Here is a 16232-nt window from a genome sequence, read left to right as displayed (position 1 = left end):
AGGAAGCTTTAGGGATCAACCTGGAAGTCTGTGGGTTCACACTTAAAACAGAGGAAAGAGTAGATACTTAGAAGCAAGTAGAGTGGGGGCTCCAAGCCCACCTGCTCACCCCGCCCCCTCCAGCAGTTTCTGCAGCCTTTGGGAGGAGCCTGCGGCTCCATAGATCCACTGTGAAAGCCTGACTGGTCACTGATAATAAGCTCAGAGAGGACCACCACTTGGGCCAAGGTCACACAACCCATTCTCTGGGGCAAAAAGGAGACCTGGGGTTCAGGGCATCAGCAGTTGGGCAGGCTATGCCAACAGTGGACAGAGCCCTGACCCATCATTTACTGGCCATGAGACCACAGGCCTTAACTGAAAAATGGAACTTATTGTCCTGTGCGTACCAGTTGCTGAACTTTAGAGCACACCACCCCCTTGACACCTTCCAGGTGGTGGCTGTGCTTATCCCCACTCTTCAGATGAAGAAACTGAAATGATGTTTATAAAGCCTCCATCACGGCGTGGCCCCCAGTGGGCACTCAGTGCATGTTAGTCCCCTTTCTGTTCCTCACAGTCCACCTCCTCCAGGAAGCCCTCCCAGACAGCTCTGGCTTCCAAGGAGTGTTCTGTTCTCTAAGCAGCCCCCACAGGCTCTGCCCTGGGAAACCACCTGCTTCAGCCCCACTCTCCTCATCATTCTGGCAAAACTGCAGATTTCAGAGGGATGCGGAGTGGCCCGGCCTTCAGCCCTGTGGGGTCAGGAAGCTAGTTTAAATGAACAAATATAGACCCACAATGGTCCAAGAGTTCTTGCATGTACTGAGAGTTGAGAATGCAGGCACAAAGGAAGGGATGGTAAAAGTGGGAGCCAGTGACTACTGAGCACCCCTCCCATAGCCAGTCAGCACCTTCCGTCCATGTTCCCCGGTCAGAGGGCCCAGCGCTCACCCCCTGAGAGCTCTTCGCTCTCCAGTGTTCATCTCCTGACCCCGGCACTTGGCTGGGCAGCCTTGCAGAGCCCAGCGACTCCTGGGAGCAGACTCAGCCTTTCTCCCCACCCCAGCCTGGCCCTGTGGTTCCGTGAAGCCAGAGGGGCCTCCAGAGAGGAAAGAGAACAGGAGAAGGGGACAGAGAAACAGAATCAGAAAGAAATGGGACTGAAAAACAGAGAGAGACATGGACAAAGAAAGCCCAGGACAGAGAACAGAGGGAGAGAGGGAGAGAGGGAGAGAGACGCACAGAAAGGCAGGGACAGAGAGACCAAGGGAGGCGCAGAGAGACTGAGGCAGAGAGAGACAAGCGGGAGGACAAAGTGGGTGCCAGCGACAAGGGGAAGAGGAAAAAGACAGAGACACTATGAGGGTACAGCCGGCAGCACCCTGAGTCCCCGGAGCCAATATGGTTCCCTCTCAACTTCCTGCTCCCCAGAGCATCTCCCTTCCCCCCGGCCTCCGGCTTCCTGTCCTCAGACATGTACCGATCACCTACTTTTTGCCCAGCCTGGGTGCTGGGGACACACCCCCTTGACACCTCCCAGGAGGTAGCTGTGTTTATCCCCATTGTGCAGATGAAGAAGTTGCAGCGGGGAGCCATGAGGTGACTCAGCCCATTAAACTGCATCCAGCAGTGCCAGGGTGCAGGCGGGAAGGTCATGGACAGAGAGACTGTCCATGAGGCCCAGAGAGGAGCCGTGCCTGGCTCCAGGTCACACGGTAGTCAGCCGCAGAGGTGCAGCTCCCAGCGCCTTGCCTGGCTCCCAAGAAAACAAAGTAAATCTCATTAAGTCTTTAGCAATGAGGCCCCATGTCTTACCAGATGGGCTGTGGCTAACACCCTAGAAGCCATCAACACCTCCTGCTACACCCCTTTCCTGCCCTTTTCTGGGAAGAACAAACAGCTCTGTTATCACCCAAACTTGTCCCCCTCTAGAAATCAGGCCCTCACACATGACATCTCCACTTCCCCCCACCCCTGCCCCACAACCTGCAGTCCCACGCAGAACTGACAAGAAGCAGAGTGGCGGTTGCTACACCCCTAACTTCTGCTGACATCAGCGAAGTGTGTCCTCAGGCCCTGTCCCCCTAGGAAGGTAGTAGGAGAACGTACTGAGCACCTACTCTGAGCACCCACCAGAGCACACACAGTCCCTTGCATTGCAGCAAGGCAGGTACAGGTGAACAAAGCATGGCTCAGAGGGGGACCGGTGCCACGCAGGGTCACACAGGCCATTCAGGACAGTCGTCCGGCCCCGAGCCCATGCTCCTGTCATTCTCCAGTCTTCCCAGGCTGCCCATCTCGAGTGCTCTGCACCCTTCCCCTCTGTACATGCACCCTGTGCCCTGGGACACACTGGGCTGGGAAGAGAGGGGCACCCCCTGACTGTGGGACCTTAGACAAGTCAGGGCCCCTCCTGGGCGATTGGTTTTCCTATCATGTCCTGGAGGACAGGGGACATGAGGGCATGGGCATGGGGATCTGCCTGGTCCCCCTGTCCCCACCTCCCGACCCAGGAAGGCAGAGGGTGGGGACGAGAGTTCAGGGTCCAGTGCAGAGTCAGCGGAGGCTGCCTGCGGGCGCACCCCCCCTTACCCCCATAGTGTGGCCTGCTGCACTGCGGGCCTAGCAGACACTGCCCATGACCTTGTGGAATGCTAGGGGCTGGGGACATCTCACACAGATGCGGCGGTTACAGTGCTGCGCGTTACCACACACAGAAAGAAAGGCCCCAAGTTCTCTGGGCTCCCAGTCCAGCCTGGGGTTGGGGCCTTCCAGTGGGAGGTGACACAAGAGAAACGTCACACAAAGGCACAAGAGCCTCACAGACCCAGGACTGGGTTTTCAATCCCTGGGTCAAACGTGACCCTTGCTTCTCTGTCAGTCCTCTGGGGAACCTGCTCCAGGGTTTTCACGGTGCCACCTTCCTGGGTGCACTTCAGAGAATGCCAGAGCTGGCTGGGTCCCTTCAAAGGTCACAGAACTTAGGCCCCAACAAGGGACTTGGCTGGCATGTGGTGAGCTGGGAACAGAGCTAGAGCCCAGGCCTCTCACTCCCTGCCCAGCACCCTTTGCCTCTGCCTGTTGTCACTCTCCTGGGCACATGCCCCCAAGCCTGCAAGGCCCCGTCATCCGTGCGCTGACCGGCCGTGGACTTCCTGAGGTCTGGGCCCCGCCCCCACACCAGGCCCATCCGCCTGGCCTCTGCCTGGTCCCTTTACTCCAAATGTTGGCCTGTCCTGCTCACAGCCTCTGAAGTCCCCTTCAGGATTGGCAGCCTGGGGGGGGGGGGAGTGAATCTGGCCCCCTGCTCCCCACTCAAACCTCCCCCTCCCCCATCGTATGAATCACCTCCACTGAGCACTGGGAACAGTTTCCAGGGCCAAGAATTCAACCACGACCTGGGGGGTCCCGACGTAGCACCCAAAGCAGGGCGGAAACCAGGGGAGAGTTCAGCAGGTGAACACGTGGTAGCCAGTGGGGCTCATGGAGTTGAGGAAACTTCTAAATGCAACACTCACTGCAGAGGATTAAAAGGCCCAGCCCAGAAAGCAAACATGAGGAAACCTTTCTTTTCACCCTACCTAGGTTCTCAAAAAATTCTTCTTAATGGACCTTTTGTAAAGAAGATCATGTTCGCTTGGTGAGTGGAACTGGCCCCATCCAATGGCCTTTATTTCCTTCTCATTCTAAATGTGTGTCTCCTCCAGCCGAGGTGAGTTCTCTTTGAGGGCAGCGCCCCATCACATGTCCTTCGTGACCCCGCATCCAGCACCCACGGGCCCTGGCCCAGGTACCACGGATGCTCCTGGAACAAGCCGATGACTAAATGAGGGAAATCTTCCACTTGGAGGAAGGTGTCATAACTCTTATATCAGACGAAGGACTGACACCCAGAACATGGTAAGAAATACCTCCACATTGATGTGAAAAGACAAACCACCAGCCTTGTCAGTAGAGGGGAACTCATCACTCACAGACATTAAGCAAGAGCTTCAGGGAGATCCTGTGCTTGCAGCTTCCCCGGCTGTGACCCTGGGCCCCTCCAAGGCTCGCCCCCACTTGTGCCTTTACTGGGGTACATTTTGGAAAGTTTCATGTAACATGCCCGGAAGAATGGGAAAGGGAAGGAGGACGGCTGATGAGGAGGTGCGGGAAATCTTTTCAGACAGGCTCTAGACTCTCCCCCAGTGATCTGGGCTCAGGGCTAACAGCGGGGTGGGAATAGGGGTTCTATCCACCTCAGAGGGGAGGGGAGGCTCCCTAACAGCACGAGCTGGGTCTCCCCAGGTAGACAAGCACAATGGGCCAGGAGCCAGGAGCCCTGGGTTCCAGCCCTAACACCCAGCAGACTGGCTGGGCGACCCTGGGCAGCCTCTCTGTGACCTCAGTCCTTATATTTGTACAAGGAGAGGATTGGGTAGCTGATCCTCAGAGAGCCGTCCAGCCCTGACTCAGGGAGGCCACGTGAGGCACACAGCTTCCTGCTCCCCTCCCCCGCTTCTTCCCAGTAACAGCCCTGTGTCCCAGCCTCAGTGACACCCGCCCCGCCAAGTGACCCAAAGTGAGGCCAGTCAGGGTTGGGCTGAGTCTGAGAGCCAAGCCAGGCCTGAATCACCCAGCCAGACCCTGGCCCTCTGCCCTGAGAGCTCGCAGTTGTCAGCGTGACCGGGCAGGGTGGGCACCTCGTTCCAAGCCACTGCTTTTCTTAATACCGCCTTCCCGCTCCACTCCCCTGAGCCCACGGGCAGCCTCCTTCCTCCCTGATGTCCACCACTGATCCCCAAGTGCCAGCCACACACAACACCCGCCTCCTGGGTGCTGGCTGGGAAGGAGGAAGACAGAGAGGACGGGCGGATGGGAATCTGAACGGGGAGGCAGAGCCCATGCTCTGTGGGATCCCCAGACTAAGTGTGGACACATCTGCCTGTCCCTCAAACCCTCCCTCTCTGATGGCAGAGGCACTGTCCCTACCCTTGGGAAGCTTCCAAGCCCCTGACCACACAGATCATCTAGTCTGATGGGACAAATACAGCTCCTACCTTGTAGGGGTTAAGGATCAGGCAAAGCCCATCTCTGTCTTTTGGAAATCCTCCTATCTGATGGGGGAGGTACAGCCCCCGTCCTGGAGGAATCTCCAGCTTGGTGGCGGAGCCCACGGGAAGCTCTCTTCCTGCCAGTGGAAAGGACCCGCTCTCTCTCAAACGCACACTTGCTTACTTCCGGCGAAGGGCTTTCACGCACTGTCTCCCCGGAGCCTCATCACCACCCAGGAGCGAGGCCAGCCAGGGATTGGCCTCTCTTTTTGACCATCAGGGAAACTGAGGCCCAGAAAGAGAAGTGGCAGGGGCAAGGCCATACAGCCAAGCAGGACTAGGGCCCAAGTTTATCTCCAGAGGGAAGGCGGGAAGGCAAGAAGAGCACAAGGAGGGAAGCAGAGAAGACTGTTAGGAGCTTGGCCCAGAAAGGGGGCAGCCGGGCGCCCTCTGCCCCAGTGCCTGACTCAAGGCTGCCCAGAGCAGACCTTTCTCAACCCAGTTTGGAAAACATTTTTTATTTGAGGGAGGCCTGCTGCTCTGCCAGGCACTTATGAACCCAGTTTATTGCTCTGGTCCCAGGAGCTTTTGCATGAGCCAAGGGAAGTGCCTACTGGGCCACAGCCCTGGCCTAGGTCACGACTTCTCCAAAAGCCATGGCTGGATGGAGGCTGGACATCTCCAATGGTCAGACCCCAGGGCTGAGTTGGCCAACCCCTGCCTTTTACAGAAGGGAATAGTGAGGACCAGAGAAGGGCAGTAACTTGCCCAAGATCACACAGCAGAGGTTGGACCTGCCATTGGCCCCCTGATCCTTGGCCACGTCTCTCACCAGCACGGGACCAGGAAAAGCAGCTCTTCACCTCACCCTTTGTGAGGACAACTCAGGATGTCAGAAAGATGTTCTATACTTGGGATATTTGGGGATTTTCCTTGGGGCTGGATCCCCCACTCCTGGCTCTGCACCTTCTCTCCCCCAGAGCACCCCTAGGGAAGCCGACCCAGGTCCTGGCCATGGTAGGAATTTTCCGAGATGAGGATGGAGGATATGAAAGGTCACATCACCCCTGTGCCCCACCTGCACCCTGTCAGCCACCAGGATCCCCTAAGCAGGGGAAAGCCGAGTCAGCTGGGCAAAGAAGAGGACCTTCCTTTTATTGAGCACCTCAAGAGTCTCACAGCCATGGTGAGACTGGGCTCCTTGAAAAGAGGAAATAGAAGTTCAAAGATGCTGAGACACCTTGCCCAAGGCCACACAGCACCTATGTGGGGCTTTGGAATGCCAGCCAGTCCTCTCTGCTTCCAAAGGCCACGCTTTATTTCTTCATTGTACCCACAGCCTCTGGGACAGCCCCTGGGGATGTCACCTCCTCTGGGGAGTGCCCAGAGCGTCCAGTGAACTTCACCGTGAACTTCACCCCACTGAGCATGGCCTCTGCTCATGGCTCAAAGCTGGCCCTGCTGCCCCTTCCCTCCAGCTGTAGCCTGTGGGGCTTCCTGAGCAATTGGGCAGGCACAGCAGACCTGGCCTTGGGGTACCCTCTGGCCCATTGATCCCTAGGCCGGCAGGAGGGGCCCAGGAGGCCAGCCAAAGAGAGTTCATGGGCCACACTCAGGTTTGCACAGTTCCCAGGCTGGGATGAGAGTTCAGAGGCTTGGATTCCAATTGAACTCTGCTATGTCCTGCTGTGTGACCTTGGGCATATTGCTGGCCATCTCTGAGCCTCAGTTCCTAGAAGCTGGTCACCAACATTCTTTGAAAATGAGTCTACATGCACCTGATTAGGTTCCAAGGTTCAGGATGGGCCATTGCTCAGTTATGGTCCTCAGAAGATAGCTGGGCAAGGAGCAGGTAGGATCGGAGGCTGTCACTCCAGTGGGACAGTGCTGATGTCATCCCTCACTAGCTGCAGCACCAGCAACTGCACCAGGATGGAGTGCGGCTTGGTGGGGCCTCATTCACAGGAAGACAGGGCAGGTTTCCACTTCTTGTGTTGCAACTCAGGGGAGGGCTGGAGGCTGGCTCTGCAGAGCTGACCGTGTCCAGGCACCTCACCTCTGCATTCAGTGATGTCACGTTGGTAGCTCGAAACTGGCCATAGTGGGAATATTGCCACCATGGAACTTGGTAAATGCTACAAACGGGGGGTGAGGGGGTTGGTTGGTTTGGAAAAACGCATTGTTAAGCATTGACCAGCACACCGCTGGTTGTAGGGATGTTTCTAGAAATTTGTCCATTTCCTCTAACTTTTCCCATTTGTTGGCATATACTTTCTTTTCATTTAAATTTAATTTTAGCAACTAAAGCAAAATAGACAAACTGAAGTTTATTGAAATTAAAAATTTGTGCTTCAAAAAAACTATCAAGAAAGTGAGAACACAATCGATAAAATGGGAGATATTACTTGCAAATCCTATGTCTAATAAGGATCTAACATTCAGCATCAACTCAACAAAAAAAATTACAAAATGAACAAATGATCTGAATAGATATTTCTCCAAAGATATTGATCATTTGTACCTTCTCTCTTTTGTCAGTCTTACCAGATGTTTGTCAATTTTATTGATCTTTTTAAAAGAACCAACTTTTTTATTTTGAAAATTAATTTTCTCTACCCTTCTTCTGTTTTCAATTGCATTGATTTTTGCTCTTATCTTTATTATTTCCTTCCTTCCAGTAGCTTTGGGTTTCTTTTGCTCTTCTTTTTCTAATTTCTTAAAGGTATAAGTATAGAATATCAATTTGAGAATTTTTCTCTTTTCTAATGTAAGCCTTTGACATCTTGTAGGTTTCTCACTCAGAACTTTTATGGTGTACCATTAATTATATTCAGTTCAAAGTACTTTTTTTTATTTCCCTTGAGAATTCCCCTGTTGCCCGTGTATTACTTAGAAGTGTATTATTTAGTTTCCAAGTGTTTAGAAATTTTCCTGTTATCTTTCTATTATTGATTTTTATTTTAATTCCATTATGATCAGGAAGTCCATTCCATATGATTTTAATTCTTTTAATTTTTTTTAAATGTGTCTTGGGACACAGGATATAGTCTCTCTTGGTATATGTCCCATGGGTCCTTGAAAAGAACGTGTATCATGCTGTTGCCGGGTAGAGTGTTCTAAAACATTAGATATTATTGTTTGATAATATTGCCGAGTTCCTCTGTTACTGTTGATTTAAGTCTAGTTCTTCTATCAGTCACTGAGAGAATGTTAAAGTCTCCAACTATAATTGTAGATTTGTTTATTTCTCTTGCTTTTTTTCAGTTTTTGTCTCATATATTTTGAAGCTCTGCTGTTTGGTGCATGCACAATTAGGATTTCTATGTCTTCTTTGACACAGAAATCAAAGAACACATAGAATCTATGACACTTTAATCATTATGTAATGTCTCTTTCTGTCCCTGTTAATTTCTTTGCTTTGAAGTCTATGTCATCTGATGTTATACAGGCACTTCTGTTTTCTTTTGATTAAATTTGACAGGGTATCTGTTTTTTTTTCATCCTTTTACTTTCAACTGACTTATGTTATATTTGAAGTGAGTTTTAGATAGTCTATAGCTGGATCATGTTTCTTTTTATCCACTCTGCCAATCTCTGTCCTTTAATTGGTTTATGTAGACCATTTACATTTAATGTAAATATTGATATATCAGGGTTTCGGTCTGCTGCTGCATCCATCCATTGCATTTGTATTTCAGTTATTGTATTTTTAAATCCTAAGATTTCCATTTGGTTCCTCTTTATAGGATTTTTTTCTTTCTGAATCTGTATTTTTACTATTTCAAGAGTGTTCACAATTGTTCTTTGAAGCATTTTTCTGATAAGTGCTTTAAAGTTTGTGTTGAATAATTCTAATGTCTTTGTCATCTGAGTGTCAGTGTGTGTTGTCTTTTCTCATTCAAATTGAGATTTTCCTAGTTCTTAGTATGACAAATAATTTTCTATTGAAACCTAAATATTTGGGGCATCATGTTAGGAAACTCTGTACCTTATTTAAATATTATGCTAGAACAAGCCTCCTCTAATGCTGCTCCAGTGGGGAAAGACAAATGCCACTTTTCTCCTTCCAGAAGGGAATGAAGATACAGGTTTCCCATTTAGCTTCCATTGACCCCTGGAGGGGAGTGACACTCATAGCAGAGCCAGGCAGATACTATGTTGCATGAGCTTTCACACTCGCAGCTAAAATCATTGCCAAAAAGCTCATACTAAAGGAACAAACAGACTCTCATCATGAAGATGAGTCCAGTGAAAAAGCCTTTGTGTGTTACATGAATGATGGAGTATATGGATCATTCAATCGCATCCTCTCTGATCATGCGCAGGTGAAGCCCCCTCTGCAGAAGAGGCCCAAACCAGATGAGAAATACTGCTCATCCAGCACATGGGGACCCACGTGTGATGGCCCCGATCGCACTGTAGAGCGCTGTGCCTTGCCTGAGACGCGTGTGGAGGACTGGATGCTCTTTGAAAGCACAGCGCTTATGCCATTGCTGCTGCTTCTACTTTCAACAGATTCCAGAGGCCGACCATCTACCACGTGAGGTCAGGGCCTGCAGGCAGCTGATGCAGGAAGTCCAGAGCCCCAGCTTTCCACCTGCAGTGGAGGAGCAGGACGCCACGCTCTGCCTGGCCCTGCGCCTGGGAGAGTGGGATGGAGTGCCACCCAGCCGCCTGTGCTTCAGCTCATCTAATGTGTAGATGCCATTCTCGGAGCTGTGGCTGTGAGCGTAGCTTGAATTAAGGGATCGGAGGGGACCACTTAAGTATTGCTAGTTTCAAACTGTGCTTGTAAGTAGAGTTGGCACAGATGGAACATTATGAAAAGCTAGGAGATGGGTTCCCAGTTACGTTCCTATGGAAACTATTTGAATATTTGTTTTATATGGATTTTTACTCCGCTTTCAAATGCTACTAAAGCGTGCCCCTCGGCTGCCAAGCAAGCATTTGTAGTTTGTACATTGGCAGAACAGGCCAGAAGCTTAGTGTTGTGACCTGTTTTAAAAATAAAGTACCTTGAAAATTTAAAAAACAAAATTATCTCAGCTTTCCAATGTATTGAACATGTTAACATTATGTGGTAACCTCTTTAATATTATATATTAATAATATACCTTATATTTACTTATGTACATTTATATATAATTTGGTGTTAATCATGTATAATGATTGTTATCAATGACATTATTATTTCCTAATAATTTTTATCCAGCTTCCTTTGGGTTGGCATTTCTTTTGGTACATCTTTTTCTATGCTTTTACTTTTCAAACTTCCTGTGATTTAATATTTTGGGAGTTTCTTTAGTACAAGGTTGTCCTTTTATCATCCATTCTGACAATATATGTCTTTAAATCATATAAGAATCCATTTCCAATTATTGTCATTACTGACTCATTCGTTGTGTTCATTCAAATATTCAAATGCCTACTACGTGCCAGGTACTGTTCTGGGTGCTAGGCTATGGCAGTAAACCGAAGAGCCGAAACTCCATATCCTTGGGAGTAGGCTCTGACTGGAGAAGCAGACGATAAACAAATGAGGAAACATACATTGTCCATGCACGAGAATTCCAGATCATTTACGCTGATGCTGTCTCCTTGTGGAGGCGGCTAGCGCATAGTGTGGGCTGCACGCAATGACTTCTCTCCAACGGGTAGAAGGTGGAAAGGGGGAAAACAGCAGTAATGTATCGTCTCAAGTTCTGGAGGCTGGACGTCCAAACTTGAGATCTGGGCGGGGTTGGTTCCTTCCAGGGGCTGGAAGGGAAACATCTCTTCCAGGCCCGTTTCCTGGCTGGTGAGTGGCTATCTTCACGTTCACAGGAAATTCTCCCTGTATGTATGCCTATTTCCAAACCGCCCCTCCTATTATAAGGACACTTGTCATATTGGATGAAGGCCCAGCCTAATGGCCTTACTTTAATTTGATTATCTCTATAAAGACCCTATCTCTAGATAAGGTCGAATTCTGAGGTACTGAGGGTTCGGATTTCAATATAAGAATTTGGAGCAGGGACACAGTTTAGCCCATAACAAGGGGAGAAAACTGACCAACGCACCTTTAGCCAGGGGATCAAGGTTAACACTCATTGAGGTGAGATGTGGCAATTAACGCCACAGTGCAGGCAAGGTCACTGTTTTACACAGGGGATCAAGGGCCTTCTCTAGCAGGGTGGCGTTTGAGTAAGGACCTGAAGGACGTGAGAGAACAGCAGCAGGAAATCAGGAGGATGGTTCTGCAGGTGTTGAAACCGAGGCGGTGCGTGGCGGGAGCCTGGATTATCCCACTGGAGGTCAGGGGCAAGGTCTGGGCTGGAGATGCGATGGGGGAGTTATCAGGCAGCTTGGAAGCAGGAGCCTGGATGAGCTCGCCGACCCATAGAATGGGCATTCTGTAACTACTGATCCGTTGTGGCCTGATCAAAGCATTCACGCAAATTAAATCATACAGTTTCCACTCTGTTGTGTCTAGCTTCTCTCTCCCCACATGTTGGTGAGATTAATTCAGGGAGTGGAAAGTATCGGTAGTACGTCCCTTTTTATGGCTGAGTAATATTCCATTATATCCAGCAGTTTGTTCCCTCAGCCACCTGTTGATGGACATGGATGTTCTTCCCAGTTTCCGGCTGTTGTAAACTGTTAAGGACACTCAGATATAAGTCTTTTCTAGGACATACGCTTTTATTTCTCTGTGGCAAATACCTCGGTGTGAAATTACTGGCTCATAATGGCGAACACAGTATCTGTATAATTTAGTAAGAAACTGTGCCTGGTCATTTTTAATAGCTTCTTGTTCCACATGCATACTTCCAATATTTTTTTTTATTTGTTTAAATTGTTGAGCACCCTTATTCCCCAATATAAATGCTCTAATTCTAATACTGAAAGCATTTGCAGGCCTGATTCTGCTGCTTCTTGTTCTGAAGACTTGTTTGCAGAATCTTGCTTTTTGTGTTTCTTTTTTTATTTTTTATTTTAAGCTCATGATCACTGGCACTCTATCTGTGGGACTGTTATAAGGCTTTGATTGCTATATTTTCCTCCAGAAAAGGATTTTGGTTTGTTCTGTGCTGGACACCTGGGAGCGTTACTCACCAAGGACTCCTTCAAACTAAATTCTTACTTCAAAGTTTCTGGTCCGAGCAAGAAGTAGGGATCGGGTTCAGGGAAGAGTTTATTTCTCCTCCATCCTGACTCGAAGCCAAGATCAACCATTTTTCTTGTCATCTCCTTTCGGAAGACAGATATTTTTCAAGTCTCCCCCTTCCCTAAAGACGTCACCTGCAGAGGCTCTGACTCTATGGGGGATCTCAGGTGCCATTTTCTACCCGCTCGGGCCTTGGGCTACGTCCCCCCTCATGTACATCTGTGAAAAGCAGGGCTCCACCTTGCTGGTCGGGAGGGGGAAGCAAAAGGGCACAGCTTCTTTGGAAAACAGTCTGGCAGTTGCTTCTAAAGTCAAGCACGCACTTACCGTACAGCCCAGTAAGCTCACTCCCAGCTATTTACCCGAGTGAAATGAAAACCGCCATGCATACACCATAACCTGCTCACAAATATTTAGAACAGCTTTATTCGCAACCACTACAAATTGCAATCAACCCAGTTGTCCTCCCACAAGCGAGTGGGTAAACAAACCATGGTACACCCATACCATGGCAGAAACTGTGACACACCCTGACACCCCTGAACCTTGAGTGCATTCTGCTGAGTAAAAAGAGCCAGACACAACAGGTGACATGTGACATGATTGCATTTATATGACCTTCTGGAAAGGGCAAAACTAGATTAGGACCGAAAGCAGATTAGCGACTCAAGGAACTTCATACTAAGAGGGGTACATTTCCCTCTCTGTAAATTGAGCCTCAATTTAAAAACCAACAGAGAATTCTACTTTCTGGGAATCTTTCAGGAGGGTTGCCAGTTCAGGGCTCACTTGTCTCTCTTGATTTGGGTACACATTCATCTTCATTTATTGTTTTTATTATCACTGCTGTGCTTCTGAGTGCTTTCTGTGCTTTCTTGCCAGCTCAATCATGCTTTTAATAGCATTCTTTTAGCTCTGTTGCCCCAAGCCTAACAAGGGAGACTCCATCTTTATCTTCAAAAGGCTCCTAGTCCAACGGAGGAAGACAGAACAGGCCGGCAAGGAAGCACCTCCTCCCAAGCATCAGGGGTAGCAGCTCCCCCGGGGCGTTTTGGGGCTTCTTGGGCCTCCAACATCACATACTTTTTCATAATGACAATAATGGCTGTAATTAACTGGCATATAAATGTGATGCACAGCAGGCAGCCGGCTGGGCTCACAGCCAGGGAGGCCATGCTGTGTGACTCACGGCCCTGCTGCTGCTAACAGCGGGGCAGCTAGAGGGGCGGGCAGCCTGACCAGGTTTCAAGGCATCCCTTCTCGAGGGTGGGCGCTGAAGTGCAGAACTGTGAGCATGGGCCTGGCTCAGTCCTGGCCCGCAGTCGGCGGGTTCCGGGGCCTGTGCTCCCTGAGACCAGAGGCGTAGGGCTGCTGGCTTCAGAGGGGACCTGCTTTACCCCCAATTCCTTGCAGTGCCCTCCAACAGGGGCTGCAGCTCTGGGGCCAAAGGTTTTGGTGTGGCTTTGCAGATGACACAGCCCCACCCCCACCCCCAGCTCCTGGCTGCTCCCACGCTGATGCCAGCCCACCCCCACCATTGGGGACAGTCCTGACACCTCTCCCTCCAGAAACCTTGCTCCCATGTTTCCTCTCCTCGGCACCCCTGGGCCAGGGCCCTGCTTCCGTCATTCTCTCTGGAAACACTGAGAACCTACTGGGTGCCTGGTTCTGCACTGGACACGGAGGTCAAAGTCGGTCCAGAGCCAGCCATGCCTCAGGGGTTCAGTCTGGGGAGGCAGGTGGGCAGACTGATAGTGCTGATGGTGCTGGAGGTGACAATGGGGATGATACGCCCAATGTGTGGCGAGCTCACTATGTGCCCAGCACTGTGCGAAGCACTTGACACTCATTAACTCACAATCTGCATAACAGCCCAATGAGGTAACAGTCATTATTTTAATAATGACTAACATTTACTGCTTCCTAAGTGCCAGGCACTGCTCTCAATGCTGTACAAGGGTTAACCCATTCAAGCTGGGTACCATTAGTGCCCCTATTTTTTTCAGGTGAGGAAACTGAGGTACAGAGACATTTCATAACTTGTCCAAGGTCACACAGCCTGTAGCTGGCAGAGCAAAATACATTTGTTATGATGGATAAAGGGACACAAACAAGAGAAGAGTCTGTTCCTCCTGGGCAGATCAAGGAAGACTTCACAAAGGAGGTGACATTTTAAGCCAGGTCTTAAGGGATTAGTAGGGCTTTGCCTGGTGGGCATTAGGAGAGTGGAGCAAAGGCCCCAAAGCACATTTAGGGACAGGGCGTAGTTCAGCATGGCTAGAGGGTTGGTTGGGGATGCTCAGGTTGGAAAGGCGGGAAGAGGCGAGGTTACAAAAGCCATTGGGGGTAGGCAGGCAGAGGGGCTTGGGCTGACCCTGAAGGCAGCAGGATGCTGGTTCTCCTCATCTCTTCCCTGAACTACTAAACTAACTCTCAGCCCTGCTGGGCGCAGAGCAGATGGCCCTTCCTTAAACCAGGCTCACTCAGCAAGCTCCACCTGCTCCCAGAGACTGTGGGCCCTGCCTCCCATGCCTTCTTCTTAGCCCACAAAAGTGTCCTCGTGGCCCTCAGACCACACCGCTGCCACTCCCTGCCTTGTACCCAGGTCAGCGTGTGGGCTCCACCCCACCACCATGCCACCTGTATCTTGTTCCCTGAACCAAATGCCCTCTATTCCCCCGTGCCCCTGTCCACAGCCTGCCCTTCCCCTGGGACTGGCTCAGGGACCCCCGTCCTCCAGGAAACGCTCCCAGATCTCTAACCGAGGTGAGTTTCCATTTTAACTCTTCCCGTTGTATAGCACTTGGGACTCCCATCTTGCTGCTTACCTGTCCTGTCTCCTCACCTGGGATGTAAGCTCTTTAAGGACTGAGACCGTATCCTAACATAAAGTGGAACAGGCAGGTGCTGGTTTTTGAATGCTATGCACTCCGCTGGCAGCATGACTGTGTGAACCTGTGTTCTGTGCTCACTCAGTCACTTGCAACTTGAGGGAACTGAGGCTCAGAGAGGTGAAGGGATTCCTCCATGGTCACCCCATTAGGATTTGACCCTAAGTCTGCCTGACTCCCGGCTCCACGCAAACAGCTCCCTGTCCCCTGTTACCCAGACCCCACGCTCCCCAGGGGGCCGCGCACAGCAGGTGCTCAGCACAGAGTCAAACACTGACCAAAGGCTGGTCCGACTCCAGAGGCATGCTCTGCGTGGGGTCCTGCCCCACCTGCTCTTTCAGGCGGAGCCCACCTGAAGCCCCATGGACTGCCCTCCCCGTCACTGCTCTGGGCACTGTGCAATGGCAACACTGCACTCTGGGTGGCCCCCAATCCCCAGGATCTGGAGGCTGAGATCCCGAGGTTCTGAGCGTCTCCTTCAGAGGATAGCCTGGTCTCACTCCAAAAGGCCACTGGGCGGAAATCGAAATCAAGGCCCAGAAGAAACCAGCAGGGCGACCGGTGCAGGTTCCGTCAAACTGGAACCGAATGGTAACAATCCCAGTCAATGAGCACTGGGCACTTACTGCGTGCCGGGCACGGTGCTACGCCCCTCACAGGTGTTTCTCATCTCTCCTCCCAATAGCCTTAGCGCGTCAGTGCCATGACCACCCCCCACTGCACAGATGAGGAGACCTTCATGCATTTGTTCCACTATCCGGTCACCTGTGTTTATTTAAACAAAAATTTACTGAACACCTACCACGTGCCAGGTCTGGCACACAGAAGTGGGGTACAAGAATGTGCAACATATAACACACAACCCCAACCTTACAGAGCACACCATCTGAGGGGTGCCTGGCGCTGGGTCCCAGACCCAGCCCACCAGGCGGGGGAACACAAAGGCCTCAGGAATCACTGAGCGTGGGAAGGAAATGGTAACACCACATCCAGAGGAGCGTTGCAATCCCTTACCCTGTCAGGCTACATTGGGGACACCCCAGAGGGACAGCCCCACAAGCAGATGGACATGCAGCTGGGGGTTGCTCTCACAGAGGGACAGCTAAGTCTTGCTGAGTCCCCCATCCCCGGCAGCCTGCCAAGGGTGCAGGAAAGGAGATGACAATCAGAGCAACGAGG

General features: G+C 50.8%; 1 pseudogene; it reads left to right on the top strand.

The window, feature by feature from the left end:
• Positions 1-9091: 9091 nt before the first annotated feature.
• Positions 9092-15522, top strand: LOC150014256 (ornithine decarboxylase-like; annotated as a pseudogene).
• The last annotated feature ends 710 nt before the right edge of the window (positions 15523-16232 follow it).

The sequence above is a fragment of the Furipterus horrens genome, unplaced genomic scaffold, assembly GCF_987537825.1.
Source record: "Furipterus horrens unplaced genomic scaffold, mFurHor1.1.pri manual_scaffold_3, whole genome shotgun sequence".
NCBI classification, from domain to species: Eukaryota; Metazoa; Chordata; class Mammalia; order Chiroptera; family Furipteridae; genus Furipterus; species Furipterus horrens.
The sequence above is the reverse complement of the archived record's forward strand: the minus strand, read 5'-3'. Positions and strand labels throughout refer to the sequence as shown.